We start from the raw sequence: 16612 nt of genomic DNA, 5'->3' as shown, positions 1-16612 counted from the left end.
TAATGGGATCTCTGGCTATCCTAATTGCAAGCTTAGCATTCAGCTCCTGAATTCTGCTATTAACACTGGGAAGGGACAACTCCTCTCGTAGATTTGACGCTTCGGCAGTTCTTGAAACTCCAAGAATGATAATCATGGCTTCATTTTGAATGCTTTCAAGCCTTTTCATGTCGCTTTGGGAGTAGGTGCACAGAACTGGTGCGGTATAGTCTATGACGGAGCGCACATAGGCTGTGTACATCATTTTAAGCACGGCAATAGAGGCTCCATGTCCATTCCCAGTCATAGCTTTCAGAGCCCTGAGTCGACTTTTGCATTGTTCTATTGTATTATTAAAATCAATTTTGTATTTAGGTAAAAGTACATAAATACATATTGATTTACAAGCAAAATGATGGATTTCTCGAAAGAGTACTAAGCCCAAAACAATCAATACGCACAGCATTTCTGGCAAGTTTAAGTTAAAGTAAGTTTATTGAGAAAAGGCAGTACATCTCAATAGGATAAAGTAGTTTTGACTATTTCTATCCTCATCCATATAAGGTCACTCAAGGGGCTCACATATCCATACAATACACATTTATTAATCATATTCTACATTCCACATTCCAATGTAATCACATGACATTTTGTGAGATCAGACATGAGATACATGTCAATATTCAACCAAAGAGTCAGCAAAATGTCAGTTCACTCGAAAAATATTTTGACCACATCAATGTGCTACTTGAAGCACTGGGCTCTAAACTGTCTTTCACTATCTTAAGAGAAACATGACTAAATAAAGACCCTACCCAACTATACAACTTAGCCAGATGTAAAGCCATTCACAACTGCAAGCCTGACAAAAAAGGACGTGGTACAGCTCTCTATAATCAAGAAAAGTTCAATTGCACAAGCGTTATTAGCAATAGAGACGACTGCAGTGAATCTACCTTTGCTCAATTCTCGGTCAAATTACTTATATCGTCAGTAACTATTGGAGCTATTTATAGATTTTCCAATACTAATACAAATACATTCTTTGATGATATAAGAAAACTAATCATAAACAATAAATTCAACAAAAAATTACATCATCCTATGAGGCAACTTTAACATGGACCACATACGGACTAATATACTGCCCCCACCCCTCCCTTGGCTGTGCTATAATCACCGACAGAGCAACCGATCACTCTCCTACTTTCCTCTCAGCAAACAAAGACATAACAACTTCAGTTACAAATAAATTTACCCCTTAGATAAATTTAGGGAACTGGTCGCCGAGCGGACAGCACGCTGGACTTGTGATCATGTCGTTCCGGGTTCAATCCCGGGTGCCGGCGAGAAACAATGGGCAGAGTTTCTTTCACCCTATGCCCCTGATACCTAGCAGTAAATAGGTACCTGGGTGTTAGTCAGCTGTCACGGGCTGCTTCCTGGGGGTGGAGGCCTGGTCGAGGACCGGGCCGCGGGGACACTAAAGCCCCGAAATCATCTCAAGATAGACTACACAGAAAACCAGCAATAGGGAGCCTCATAAATGCTCTACACAATATAAACTGGTAATCTGAACTCAAAAATACACAGGATATAAATTCATTAGCCACCATCTTTCTCACAAAAACTCGAAGCCTCTGCAACACACACTGTTCTCTCCTCACTGTTTATTTATTTATATACAAGGCGTTATACCGATTATCCGTCAGAATGTGAATATACTCACCTAGTGAGTAGGAGTCTAACTCACTCCTACTCTAGTCTCCTCCTACTAATAGACTCACCTAGTGAGTCTATTAGTAGGAGGGTTTGCACAAGTAATTATAAAAAATAATTAATTATAGCAATTAATATTTAGTAATTTACATAGAATAAGTAAGTATTACCCAATGGGTATTAAAAAATTCCTAAATAAACATTTTATATTATATGCATAAGGAGAAAGTACTACGTGTAGTTAAAAAAAAACTTTTATTTAATTTATTCCATGAATTAATATGTAAATATTTCATAAATAGTTATGAAAATATTTCTATCTTCTAAGATTTTGTAATAATTCAAAAAAGTAAAATTATAACAAGAAATGTTATAAACTCTCAGCGAAGTTTAAGCACTAAAGAAGGTCTTGTGTGTGATTTCCGCAAAAAAATCGATGCCTCATTTTGATTTCCCTTCGTGCATCTGGTCATCCAGCAGTACATAGGTAAAAGGGGGAATTTCTAAAGTTGTGGGTTGCATCTTGGGGAAGGTCAGCAGAAGGCCTTAGCGGGACTTGCATAATCCATACAGGCTAACTGTCCCTGAATAGGGACATAATAAACAATATTTATCATTTCTGCAGCCTCCCCTTTATAATGGTCCATTTTCTATAGCTCTCACAGGCTATAACTCTGCTGTATAAGTATATTGTTCTATTGTATTATTAAAATCAATTTTGTATTTAGGTAATAGTACATAAATTCATATTGATTTACAAGCAAAATGATGGATTTCTCAATAGAGCTCGTATATACTAAGCTCAAAACAATCAATACGCACAGTATTTCTGGCAAGTTCAAGTTATTTTATTGAGAAAAGGCAGTACATCTCAATAGGATAAAGTAGTTTTGACTATTTCTATCCTCATCATATAAGGTTACTCAAGGGGCTCACATATCCATACAATACACAATTATTAATCATATTCTACATTCCACATTCCAATGTAATCACATGACATTCTGTGAGATCAGTCATGAGATACATGTCAATATTCAACCAAAGGGTCAGCAAAATGTCAGTTCACTCGAAAAATATTTTGACCACATCAATGTGCTACTTGAAGCACTGGGTTCTAAACTGTCTTTCACTATCTTAAGAAAAACATAACTAAATAAAGACCCTACCCAACTATACAACTTAGCCAGATCGATGTAAAGCCATTCACAACTGCAAGCCTGACAAAAAAGGACGTGGTACAGCTCTCTATAATCAAGAAAACTTCAATTGCACAAGTGATATTAGCATCAGAGACGACTGCTGTGAATCTACCTTTGCTCAATTCTCGGTCAAATTACTTATATCGTCAGTAACTATTGGAGCTATTTATAGATTTTCCAATACTAATACAAATACATTCTCTGATGACATAAGAAACCTATAAAATAGGTTCCTTATAAATAAACAATAAATTCAACAAAAAATTACGTCATCCTAGGAGGCAACTTTAACATGGACCATATATGGACTAATATGCTGCCCCCCCCCCCCCTCCCTTATCTGTGCTATAATCACCGACAGAGCAACTGATCACTCTCCTACTTTCCTCAGCAAACAAAGACATAACAACCTCAGTTACAAATAAATTTACCCCTTAGACTACACAGAAACCCAGCAATAGGGAGCCTCATCAATTCACTTCACAATATTTGCGCTTTGTCATGGGTTCGTATCCTGGTGGGGGAGGATTTACTGGGAGCAAATCCTTAACTGTAGCCTCTGTTTAACTCAACAGTAAAATGGGTACTTAGTTGTAACAGTGATTCTTCTCGGCGGGGATCGTATTCCAGGGACCTGCCCGAAACGCTACGCGTACTAGTGGTTGTACAAGAATGTAACAACTCTTGTATATATATTTCAAAATATATATATATATTTATTATATATATATATATATATATATAAATATATATATATATATATATATATATATATATATATATATATATATATACATATATATATATATATATATATATATATATATATATATATATATATATATATATATATGTATTTATATATAAACTGGAAATCTGAATTAAAAAATACACAGGATATAATTTATTAGCCACCATCTTTCTCACAAAAACTCTAAGCCTCTGCAACACACTGTGAGGGAATGAAGATTCCCTCAGCTAGTTTTCCTAGTTTTCTAGATTAGGCTACCTGCTCTAGGGACTCTAGACAAGAAGTTTTCAAACTAACACACACTTGTGGGGTGTTGGAAGAAAGCTCATGCTATGGACTATCATGTAAGACTAGCTAGAAGTCTGTGATCGATTACTCTGTAGAGAGAGTTACAGAGTTTTCCTGTTTCTGTGAAATAGGACAAGAGTTGAGAGTGAAGTGGTATGAGAAGGTACTTGACTCTTAAACCGTTAGAGGTGGGGGGGAAAGTGGAGTGAATGTCGCCCCACCCCCCCCACCATGTGAGACATTGCGCCAGTCCTAGGCCTCCCCCTCCATGTGACGTCACAGGACGCCACAGGGTGAGGGGGCGCCTGTTATTGGTAGCGGCATCCTCGCCCCTAGCTGAGTTTTGGCGCGAACAGCTGTTATTGGTAGCGGCACGAGAGAGACTGTGCCGGCTTTGTGCTGATTGGTCAGGACAAGGTAGGGGGGAGAAATGGGCATGTGAGTTTCCCTAGCCCACCAAACAGTCAGTTTGAGCTGGGCAGCAAGCTGAGAAGGGGACTTTGGGTTGGGGTGGCAGCCTGCCACCTCCACCCCCGTTAATCGCTATGTCATCCTCATTACTCATCGGCATGGCACTCCTACCATACTGGGTTGTGTCAAGGCCCAATTTGCGTGAAATTGGGGCCAATGAGTACGGAAGGAACGGTAACAAGCTAGGAGACAGTTTACAGTGTTCACCATGAGACAGCTAGCAGACCTCATGGTGTATCAGATTGATCCCTCACATCGGGTCCGAGTATCCTGTCTAGTGTTAATGGACAATTGGTGGAATATGGGCAGTGTAATTGTGGTGATATTACCAGCCCCTCTTGGACTTTGAATTCCACCTTGTTGTGTCTGTCATGTGGTGACGCCGCCGGCCATTGTCACCCCAGTGTACGAGCGAGGCATGCTCTGGTATGATGGGGTTGTAGGTGATCCCCCATCCACGTGTGTATGCATGGGGGCGCCAGCCAGCCGGCCTGAAGCATCCCATGCGCCGGTCACCTTGGCCAGCCGCCCTGGGGCCACCCACGCGCTGGCCACCCCGGCCAAACCCCACCTCACCCCTGCGCCACCCCAGCCTGGGTGGGGCTCTGTGACGTCCTGCGCTACCTGTGGCCACCCCCCTTAGGGCCACATGCCTTGGCCATCCCCTTTGGCCACCTTCCCTGGACATTCCAGGGCCACACCTAGTCGACACACGAGGATTGAGTTAGGTGTTCTACAGCCAGAGTGGTAGTGACCGGGGAAATGAAAGGATTGTTGAGGATATGAGTAAACGTGAGTACAATAATCATAGTGTAACAGTGTCTTATTTATGAGTAATTTAATTTTTTAAATTAATTACCAGGGTAATTTCTGCCTGGTGTCGTATATGTTAATTTGTCTAGTTTCTCCAGTGTTGGAAACGGTGACCCAGTGACAACCATCAACTTCAATTATTTGAATTAATTCAACTAATACAGCTGGCTAGGAGAGGTCCCGCTGCAACACTGGGTCATGAAGGCCTTCTACGCTTGGCATATTTTGTTTGATGAGGTCACATGCAGCCTTTATATGAAGGTCAGAGAGCTGTTCATTTATTCCAATGTTTATGATCTCGTCATCTGTTAAATAATTTAACATTGCCGAATGTGAAGCACTGCTATCAATCTCCATATTATTGCATTAGTGTGAGGAGTGGCAGTGATTGGTGCAGTTTATTCATCACCAGCTGCCTCCAGCACATCATCACCAGTGACTTCTAGCACATCATCACCAGTGACCTCTAGCACATCATCACCAGCGACCTCTAGCACATCATCACTAGCGACCTCTAGCACATCATCACTAGCGACCTCTAGCATATCTTCACCAGCGACCTCTAGCACATCATCACCACCTGCCTCTAGCACATCACCACCAGCGACCTCTAGCACATCTTCACCAGTGACCTCTAGCACATCATCACCACCTGCCTCTAGCACATCATCGCCAGTGACCTCTAGCACATCATCACCAGTGACCTCTAGCACATCATCACCAGCTGCCTCTAGCACATCATCGCCAGTGACCTCTAGCACATCATCACCACCTGCCTCTAGCACATCTTCACCAGTGACCTCTAGCACATCATCACTAGCGACCTCTAGCACATCATCACCAGCGACCTCTAGCACATCATCACCAGCGACCTCTAGCACATCATCACCAGCGACCTCTAGCACATCATCACCACCTGCCTCTAGCACATCATCACCATCTGCCTCTAGCACATCATCACCACCTGCCTCTAGCACATCATCACTAGCGACCTCTAGCTGTGGGACATTTGGGGCTTGAATCTAATTATTTAAATATTAATGTAGTAAATTAAATTACGAAGGACCACCCGCTTTTATAGTAAAGAGGGAAACTGAGAAATTATGATCATTAGATAATTCCTAGATGAACCAGTAACTATGGATAAAATACTAGAGAATATGATCATAGAAATAATTAATGGGCTGTATAATTAAATGAATCAAACCCTCAAACACCTACATTGGCGGGTTATTACTGGAACTCAGTACGTCCAGGAACTAGTGTGGTTCGTTCACTAATCCAAAATATAATAATCTAATCCTATGAATTATTGTAAAATCAATGTCATTATCATTAATGGGAACATAGATTATGAATATAATAATGATAATCACAATAAACACATGTCAATCCAAAAACAGAGTTCTGCATGTAAATAATTCCAGATAATAATTAAAGGAATACAAAGGAATCTTAGCTTAATGACGATTCCTTTGTGTAAGTCACGACGCTTCCTCTGATTCTCCTGGGCTCGGCTGGATGACGAGTGGGATGGATTAACATGGGAGAGGACAGCTAGGAGAATTCTTCTCACGTGCTGTAGTTTGGTGTTGGTATACGTCGTCACGACAAATCACCCAGCTACAATTCTACACCCTATCAGATGCATCAAATAAGGATAAGATACTTAGCTAAAATGGGCACTGTGTAAGTTTTAAGACTGCCGAAATTCGCGTCCCAGGCTCTTGCTTCACCTATCCTGGATAATGACGCGCTTCACTGGCCGGTCACGTGGAGTCAAAGAACCAGATTAAAAAGGTTCCTTATATTCCACTGACACCAGTCGAAGATATTGTCTGCAAGGCCTTTCACGCCTCACAGTGGCGACTTTCTTCTGGAGGATGGATAGCGTTTACCCTGATGACTGGGTAATGGCGTCTCCTCGTGAGCACGACGCGAACAGGTCCGCTCGAGAGCTTCTCAACACGTGTACTGGCTTGCTCTCCTTCCCCGCTCCGCGTCTCGCGTTCATTAGACAAGTTATTATCATGAATATTAGTATTTCTCGCAGTAGTGCTTGAAATGTTCGAGATAGGACGGGTTTATTATTTAGAAGAGTGAAATATTATTATTTGCCAGTTCAGTGATAGTAAACATATAATGGGGAGGAATTAAGGTCTCTCCATGGCATTCACTTGTGACGTTAATTTTTATTACTAGATAACTGCTATGACTCTAACGCTCTATTTGGCTTTTAGTTGGAGGTCAATTTATCTGTAATTAATTATCACACAGAACGCCTTGGTTATAGAGAATCGAATTCAATTCTCAGATACATTGGATATAATGTGTTTATTGTAATGAAATCTGACGCAATACTGGCGTCGGGTGACGTGAGAATTCTAGCCTATTGCACAGATGAAATTATTAGTACATGTGAATTCTACGTTGTGTTAATTTTACTTACTACAATAATTAGTAGAATTAGTAATAATTAATGAGAATACAACAGTGTTGTATTCGGTGTTGGAAATTTCCAACACTAGCACATCATCGCCAGTGACCTCTAGCACATCATCACCAGTGACCTCTAGCACATCATCACTAGCTGTCTCTACCACATCATCACCAGCTGCCTCTAGCACATCATCACCAGCTGGACTGGAAGTGACAGCGTCTTCCAGTCAAACAAAAATGTATCCCCCCCCCCACTGATCAAAAAGACATTTCAGCATTAGGATTACAAGCTCTTTGCCATTGTCTGAATGGAAAATTCTCGAGAGTCCTAAATATGCTAAAACGCCCTACTCCAACATTAAAGCACCTGCCCGAAACGCATTGCGTAATAGTGGCTTTAGGCATTGTATGTACTAGCTCTATCTATATATTTGATCCATTAATGGAACATCACTTGTATGTATGTACCTTACCTGAATAAACATATTTATTTTATTTATTTCCTTGGCAGTTTTAGATTTTAAATGAAACACAATATGATATTTGCTGAAATGATCTCCCACATGGCAAATATAGTTATAGACTCCGTCTGGAGAATTTCTCATGTCTATCAGCTAGGTCTACTTGTATGCGATGCATAAACTCCGTTTCGACGATCGGTTTCAGAAAGGGGGGGGGAAGCATGTCTGGGGCTGTGCCTTTTCACAAGTTGGGCAATATTTGCAAATTTCTTGCACAAATTGCCTAGGAATACCATAAAATTCCCTTTTCAAAATTGTTGCTGCCTTTTTGTAACCACAGTGTGCAGTACCTTCTCTATAAACCCTAGCAACTGCATCATATAGCATGTTCTCTGAAAGTACATGCTTTACAGTTCCCAAGGTCCCATCAGCTTCCTCCTCTGAAAAATCGAAAGCTTGACCAGGTTTAATTGGCAAACTAAAACGCATTGGGATCATTACCATGTTTCTGAAATCATGCACATATATATTAAATAATGTTATGATCTCAGCCTACAGGAGAAACGAGTCTCCCTCCTTGAGAGTTTTTCATCAAGCCTGACCTGATTAGAAGGTCTAGCAAATATTGAGGTGATAACGCATATGTAAAATAGTTGCTTGGATATGTATAACAATTTGAGATTATGGGCAATGAAGAAGAAAACAGATAAATGACTGGTTAGGAGATGTGGACATTTTGCTGGAGGCGTGAGGCTCGCTTCTGGAGGGGCTTTGACCTCACTTGAGTGCCAGACATCGCAGGGGAAAGCCGCGCTCCGTTGAGCTCCCGTCAGAAGGGAACCCCTAGTGATATATCTCGAAGAGAAGAGAAGTGTGCAGACGTACCAGCTGTGGAATCGAGCTGGGGACGTGTGATCTCAAGTCCTGGGCGACGAAAAGTGTTTATTAAACCGCCCAGAGGCATTATTGTGGGCCGTGGCAGCGCCCTGACCAAGCTCCGTCAGAGGAATAGCGCCCTCGACCAGACAATCTGTGGTAAGCACGATATACGCCAGTTCATAGTGATTGCTTGTAGTTGGTCGTGTGCCCAGCGACAGTAGCAATGTTTATTGATAAGTTAGACATGTTTTAATAAGGCAGAAGGCCTGAAATAGGAGAGTGAAGAGGGAGGAACACGAAGCGACGTCCGTCCCCTCTGAGCGCTGGCAGGTGACTGAGGGAGCCCGGCTCCTGACGGAGGAAGACCCTCCCAGCGAGTGAGGACCGCCGCCAGGCGAGGTGGAGTATGGACCCGCCCAAAACGGGGGAGTCCACTCTCACAGTATGTAGAGGACAGATAGAGGTTTGAGGCAAACATATTGTGTGATTATTTTTGTTTATGTGTTAAAGGGGAAACAATTTTATTGGAGTGTCGATGGGTTGCAGGTTTGTCTTTGGGGAAGAAGTTGCTGAGAACTTCGAAGCCAGCACAGATGAAGTAGTTGATGAGACTCCAAGGTAGTGGAGGCGAGGACCTCGAGCTGTGAGGAGAAGCAGTGAAGAGGAGTGTCACGTGCTTCTGTAGAGGTGGTGAAGCACCATAGTTGCTCGAGGAAACTTCATGGTGTAGCAGCCAAGAGAGCTGTGGAGGACCCTAGCAGAAGGGCGAAGCACCGTAGTTGCTCAAGGAAACTTCATGATAGCAGCCTGGAGGAGCTGCAGAGGATCCTGGTAGTGAAGCCCGGAAGAACCTAAGGATATCAGGGTAGTGAACTTCCAGAGGTGGAAGGGAAGTTCTGGTGGATTACTTGTAGGGAGTTGATAGTGTTTGGTTGTCATTAGTGTGCAAGACGCAGTGAGAGGTGAGTGGTTGTTTGCATTCTTATGTCAAGGAGTGTTTTATACTGAAGTTTAGAGTTACAGTCGTAGGCTGGATTACCTACAGATGTATGCGTTCCAGGACTGACAGAGTGATCGATTGACCATTGTTGTGTTTCAATGAACATTTATACTGATATATGTTATTGCATTCAAATGCTGGTTTTCTATATATATATTATCTCTCTGATGGTGCAACAGTGTATGTAGACTTGATCAACTTGAGGTGGTTGATAGTATCAGGTGGTGAACCAGGAGATAGGATACCACTTGATAAGCTGATAATAGAGTTCTGATGGTGTTGGAGTGCAACCTAATTGTAATATTTTAGAGTATAGGATTCATTATTATTACATGTGTGTATGTATCGTGTATGTGCTTTGTCCAGTAAATGTATCCCAATTTGCTGGTATTTGACCTTGTCCTAGTGAGGCTTCCCATGAAATAGTACAGAAGGAGAGAGAGAGAGAAAGAACCAAGAACCACTGCTGTGGACAGGGTAGAAGGTAATACTAATAAGTCATAGGGGATTGAGGAGATCATATCTCATGAGGAGAGAGTGGGGAGTCACAGCGGCTCGAGTGGGTGTGTGCACGTGACAACGAGGCTAAGTGTTGGAGCCGCATCCCCTAAACGTGTGACGTTGAGCCCCTCTCCAAGAGCCAGAAGCGCCTAGTGTGATCTCCTAGAGAGGTATAAGCACTATACCGAGTTGTGGGTTGGGTTGTCCATAGAGAAGGATCAACGACGACAACACCAACCAACCCACAGACTATAATAATAAATGATGTGAGAGATAAATATATGTGATATTACCAGAGTTAGACTAAATTTGTTTAAACACTCCATTCATATAAAAGGACACATCTGCAACTTGCATCCAAATGAATACAATTAAAATGTAACCTATACTTTAATAAAAAGTAGAACATTGAAATATCTAATTTCATCTCTGTAGTATCTTGCCTTGTGCTACTAAGTCTCACAATATCTTTTACATCTAATTTCTTGCTTCTGACCAGTGACATCTGACTGACATTAGTATGACATTTGTGAATTTGATAATATTTATGTCAGTCCAGGATTCTTCTCAGCTGGGGAGGTTGAGAGTATGGCAGCGTATAGTGGCCTTGATCGTCAGGCGCAGCTGGGGTGGAGGTGATTTTCCGTATCTGTATGGGTGTTTTGTCCTTACTCTGCACTCAAAATTTCACCCTTTTATTACTGTTAACGCACAAAAAAAACACCCCCCCCCCACCCCCATCAAACACCCCCCCCCAACCCCCATCAAACACCCCCCCCCCCACCCCCATATTATAGAGTATAGGATTCATTATTATTACATGTGTGTATGTATCGTGTATGTGCTTTGTCCAGTAAATGTATCCCAATTTGCTGGTATTTGACCTTGTCAAATTTAGTTTACAAATACACAACTGAATAGAACTTACGCTTCTCCAATTTTATATCTACATTTGAGTGAGGTGGATGGGATGAGGTGGCATTAATAGGAACTTGAAACCGGCCATATACTGCAGGTATGTTGACGACATTTTTACACAGGTACCGGATGTCAGACATCTGCAGGAGCTGAAGGAGGCATTTGAGCAGAGTTCCGTGCTGCATTTCACTTACGAGATGGAAAATGATGGGAAGCTGCCCTTTCTAGATGTAACAGTCATTATTCCCGAAAAATGTAACTTACATGTTCCCGAAAACATGTTCCCGAAAAATGTTTCTAGATGTAACAGTTATTATTCCCGAAAAAAAATGTTAATTAAAGATTAACACACTGGCAAAGCACACATTCAGTCCCACATCAGGAATTATCAGCCACCAATCCCTGTGGAAAGCTGATAATTGCGCCAACTTACGAGATACGCCGCGAATGATGTCTAATCACTGCCAACCTTAAATTTCCCTAACACTAAGATTGAATTAGTATATGGAAAAAATATTTTATATAAGGTACCTAGGTCATTACTTTCCTACTCCACAAGCTTCTGTTACCCCTACATATTGTAACGTATGTTTATGTTACGTTGTTGGGTTGATTAGATACACAGTGTTTAATGAGTTTCATATTTATTTAGTCGTCCTGGATACAGCAGTGTCGTAGACGTCGACACGAAGCCTGGAGCAGAGCAGAGAGCTGAGTGAGGCCAGAGTCGTGGAGCTCTATAAGGGAGAGCGTGGCGGCTCAATTGGGAATTGTAAGTGTCTGAATTCAGGGAGCGAGAGCGTGGTGGCTCGATGCGGTCGTAGTCTGCGGTCTGCTCTGTGTCGAAGCTGTTGCGTCTTGGGTCGATTAGAACTGTACACGCCGAGTGCTACATTGTTGACTGTGGGAATTGTACTGTCTTCTATTCATCAAATCGTTACTTATATGGTGATTACACCTCAGCTTCCTCCAACAAGGTGAGAAGAGTATTACCTGTAATTGGGGAAAGGATTGTAGCTTCTGTAATTAGTTATGCTATTAAGATAATGAGATAATGGAGCGAGTATAAGGATTACTCGCTACAATATCTTTAATTCTAAATGTCTGTCTACTTCTTGATAATATATATATATATATATATATATATATATTTTACAGGAACTTCTTTTCCACAGCTCATAAAACGGAGGAAAGGGTCCTGAAAGATATTGTTAATAGAAACGTTATCCCTACAGACAAAAATCAGAGGATACAACTGACGATTTACTATAAAACCAGAAAAACGGCCAGCCTACTCATGAGAAACTCTCCAGACACAAAACAGAACGCTTTAAAAGAGACTAACGTCGTCTATGCCTTCAAATGCCCACTTGGGGACTGTAAGCTCCAAAAAACCCAGTATATAGGCAAGACAACAACATCTCTTTCTAGGCGTTTAACGATGCATAAGCAACAGGGCTCCATTAAGGAACATATAATCTCTTCCCACAACCAAACCATCGCCAGAGAAATCCTAGTAAACAACACAGAAATCATCGATAGATACAGCGATAGCAGGCGGCTTGACGTTTGCGAGGCACTACACATCAAGAAGTCAACACCAGCAATCAACAGCCAATTATTGCACAACTATATTCTACCCACCTCAAGACTCCGCTCCAATATAGAAGCATCAAGAAATATGGACCAATAGGCTTTCTACAAACACTTCTATTCAATACCCATTGTTTCTGTTCTGTCTTGTGTTGATACTTTTAATACCCTATTAATATCCCCTCTTGTTCTGTCTTGTGTTAATGCCACATCACCCCTCCCACCTCACTCAAATGTAGATATAAAATCGGAGATACGTAAGTTCTAATCAGTTGTGTATTTGTGAAGTCTTTGAAAATGTAATAAGTTTTACGAAACGCGCCCGTGTCGCGCCAGACTAGAAATAAAAATGAATATTGGAGAAGTGATTTTTTATTTACCTCCAACAGTGAAGCGTAATGTACGAAAGATTTAGAAAATTCGTGTTAGAATTATTAATCTTACTTTTTCGGTCATATTTAATAATATATGTCTACAGGAAAGACTGCTACCAAAATATACTAAAATATATATATATATATATATATATATATATATATATATATATATATATATTATTAAATATGACCGAAAAAGTAAGATTAATAATTCTATCACGAATTTTCTCAATATTTCGTACATTTCTTTTCACTGTTGGAGGTAAATCAAAAATCAATTCTCCAAAATTCATTTTTATTTCTAGTCTGACGCGACACGAGCGCGTTTCGTAAAACTTATTACATTTTCAAAGACTTTAGTTTACAAATACACAACTGAATAGAACTTACGCTTCTCCAATTTTATATCTACATTTGAGTGAGGTGGATGGGATGAGGTGGCATTAATAGGAACTTGAAACCGGCCATATACTGCAGGTATGTTGACGACATTTTTACACAGGTACCGGATGTCAGACATCTGCAGGAGCTGAAGGAGGCATTTGAGCAGAGTTCCGTGCTGCATTTCACTTACGAGATGGAAAATGATGGGAAGCTGCCCTTTCTAGATATAACAGTCATGGAAAAAAGCGGAGGTTTCCACACTGCAGTCTACACTAAGGAAACGAACATAGGAATGTGCCTAAATGCCAACAGCGACTGCCCAGACAGGTACAAGAGGAGTGTTGTTAACGCATATGTCGACCGTGCTCTCAGCCACAGCTCAGAATGGAAGCAAGTCGACGAAGAACTCTGTAGGGTAAGGCAGGTCCTAGTCAACAACGGCTTCTCCAATGGTTTCGTCGAAGACATCATAAGAAGGAAAGTGAAACGCCATGCAACCTCTGAAGAGACAACTAACATAACACCTATACCCCCTATTAGACTATTTTACAGGAACTTCTTTTCCACAGCTCATAAAACGGAGGAAAGGGTCCTGAAAGATATTGTTAATAGAAACGTTATCCCTACAGACAAAAATCAGAGGATACAACTGACGATTTACTATAAAACCAGAAAAACGGCCAGCCTACTCATGAGAAACTCTCCAGACACAAAACAGAACGCTTTAAAAGAGACTAACTTCGTCTATGCCTTCAAATGCCCTCTTGGGGACTGTAAGCTCCAAAAAAAACAGTATATAGGCAAGACAACAACATCTCTTTCTAGGCGTTTAACGATGCATAAGCAACAGGGCTCCATTAAGGAACATATAATCTCTTCCCACAACCAAACCATCGCCAGAGAAATCCTAGTATACAACACAGAAATCATCGATAGATACAGCGATAGCAGGCGGCTTGACGTTTGCGAGGCACTACACATCAAGAAGTCAACACCAGCAATCAATAGCCAATTAATGCACAACTATATTCTACCCACCTCAAGACTCCGCTCCAATATAGAAGCATCAAGAAATATGGACCAATAGGCTTTCTACAAACACTTCTATTCAATACCCATTGTTTCGTGTTCTGTCTTGTGTTGATGAAATTAATACCCTATTAATGCCACCTCTTGTTCTGTCTTGTGTTGATGAAATTAATACCCTATTAATGCCACCTCACCCCATCCACCTCACTCAAATGTAGATATAAAATCGGAGATGCGTAAGTTCTATTCAGTTGTGTATTTGTAAACTAAAGTCTTTGAAAATGTAATAAGTTTTACGAAACGCGCTCGTGTCGCGTCAGACTAGAAATAAAAATGAATTTTGGAGAATTGATTTTTGATTTACCTCCAACAGTGAAAAGAAATGTACGAAAGATTGAGAAAATTCGTGTTAGAATTATTAATCTTACTTTTTCGGTCATATTTAATAATATATGTCTACAGGAAAGACTGCTACCAAAATATACTAATATATATATATATATATATATATATATATATATATATATATATATATATATATATATATATATATATATATATATATATATATATATATATATATATATATATATATATATATATATATATATATATGTATATATATATATATATATATATATATATATATATATATATATATGTATATATATATATATATATATATATATATATATATATATATATATATATATATATATATATATATATATATAATATATATATATATATATATATATATATATATAATATATATATATATATATATATATATATATATATATATATATATATATATATATATATATATATATATATATATATGTCGTACCTAATAGCCAGAACTCACTTTTCAGCCTACTATTCAAGGCCCGATTTGCCTAATAAGCCAAGTTTTCCTGAATTAATATATTTACTATAATTTTTTTCTTATGAAATGATAAAGTAACCCTTTTCTCTATGTATGAGGTCAATTTTTTTTTATTGGAGTTAAAATTAACGTAGATATATGACCGAACCTAACCAACCCTACCTAACCTAACCTAACCTATATTTATAGGTAAGGTTAGGTTAGGTAGCCAAAAAAAGCTAGGTTAGGTTAGGTTAGGTAGGTTAGGTAGACGAAAAAACATCAATTCATGAAAACTTGGCTTATTAGGCAAATCGGGCCTTGAATAGTAGGCTGAGAAGTGCGTTCTGGCTATTAGGTACGACATATATATATATATATATATATATATATATATATATATATATATATATATATATATATATATATGTCGTACCTAGTAGCCAGAACTCACTTCTCAGCCTACTATTCAAGGCCCGATTTGCCTAATAAGCCAAGTTTTCCTGAATTAATATATTTACTATAATTTTTTTCTCATGAAATGATAAAGCTACCCTTTTCACTATGTATGAGGTCAATTTTTTTTTATTGGAGTTAAAATTAACTTAGATATATGACCGAACCTAACCAACCCTACCTAACCTAACCTAACCTATCTTTATAGGTTAGGTTAGGTTAGGTAACCGAAAAAGTTAGGTTAGGTTAGTTTAGGTAGGTTAGGTAGTCGAAAAACAATTAATTCATGAAAACTTGGCTTATTAAGCAAATCGGGCCTTGCATAGTAGGCTGAGAAGTGAGTTCTGGCTACTAGGTACGACATATATATATATATATATATATATATATATATATATATATATATATATATATATATATATATATATATATATATATATATATATATATATATATATATATATATATATATGCGAACAAGCCT

Source organism: Procambarus clarkii, chromosome 58 (assembly GCF_040958095.1).
Source record: "Procambarus clarkii isolate CNS0578487 chromosome 58, FALCON_Pclarkii_2.0, whole genome shotgun sequence".
Classification (NCBI taxonomy): Eukaryota; Metazoa; Arthropoda; class Malacostraca; order Decapoda; family Cambaridae; genus Procambarus; species Procambarus clarkii.
Note: the sequence above shows the minus strand (reverse complement) of the source record.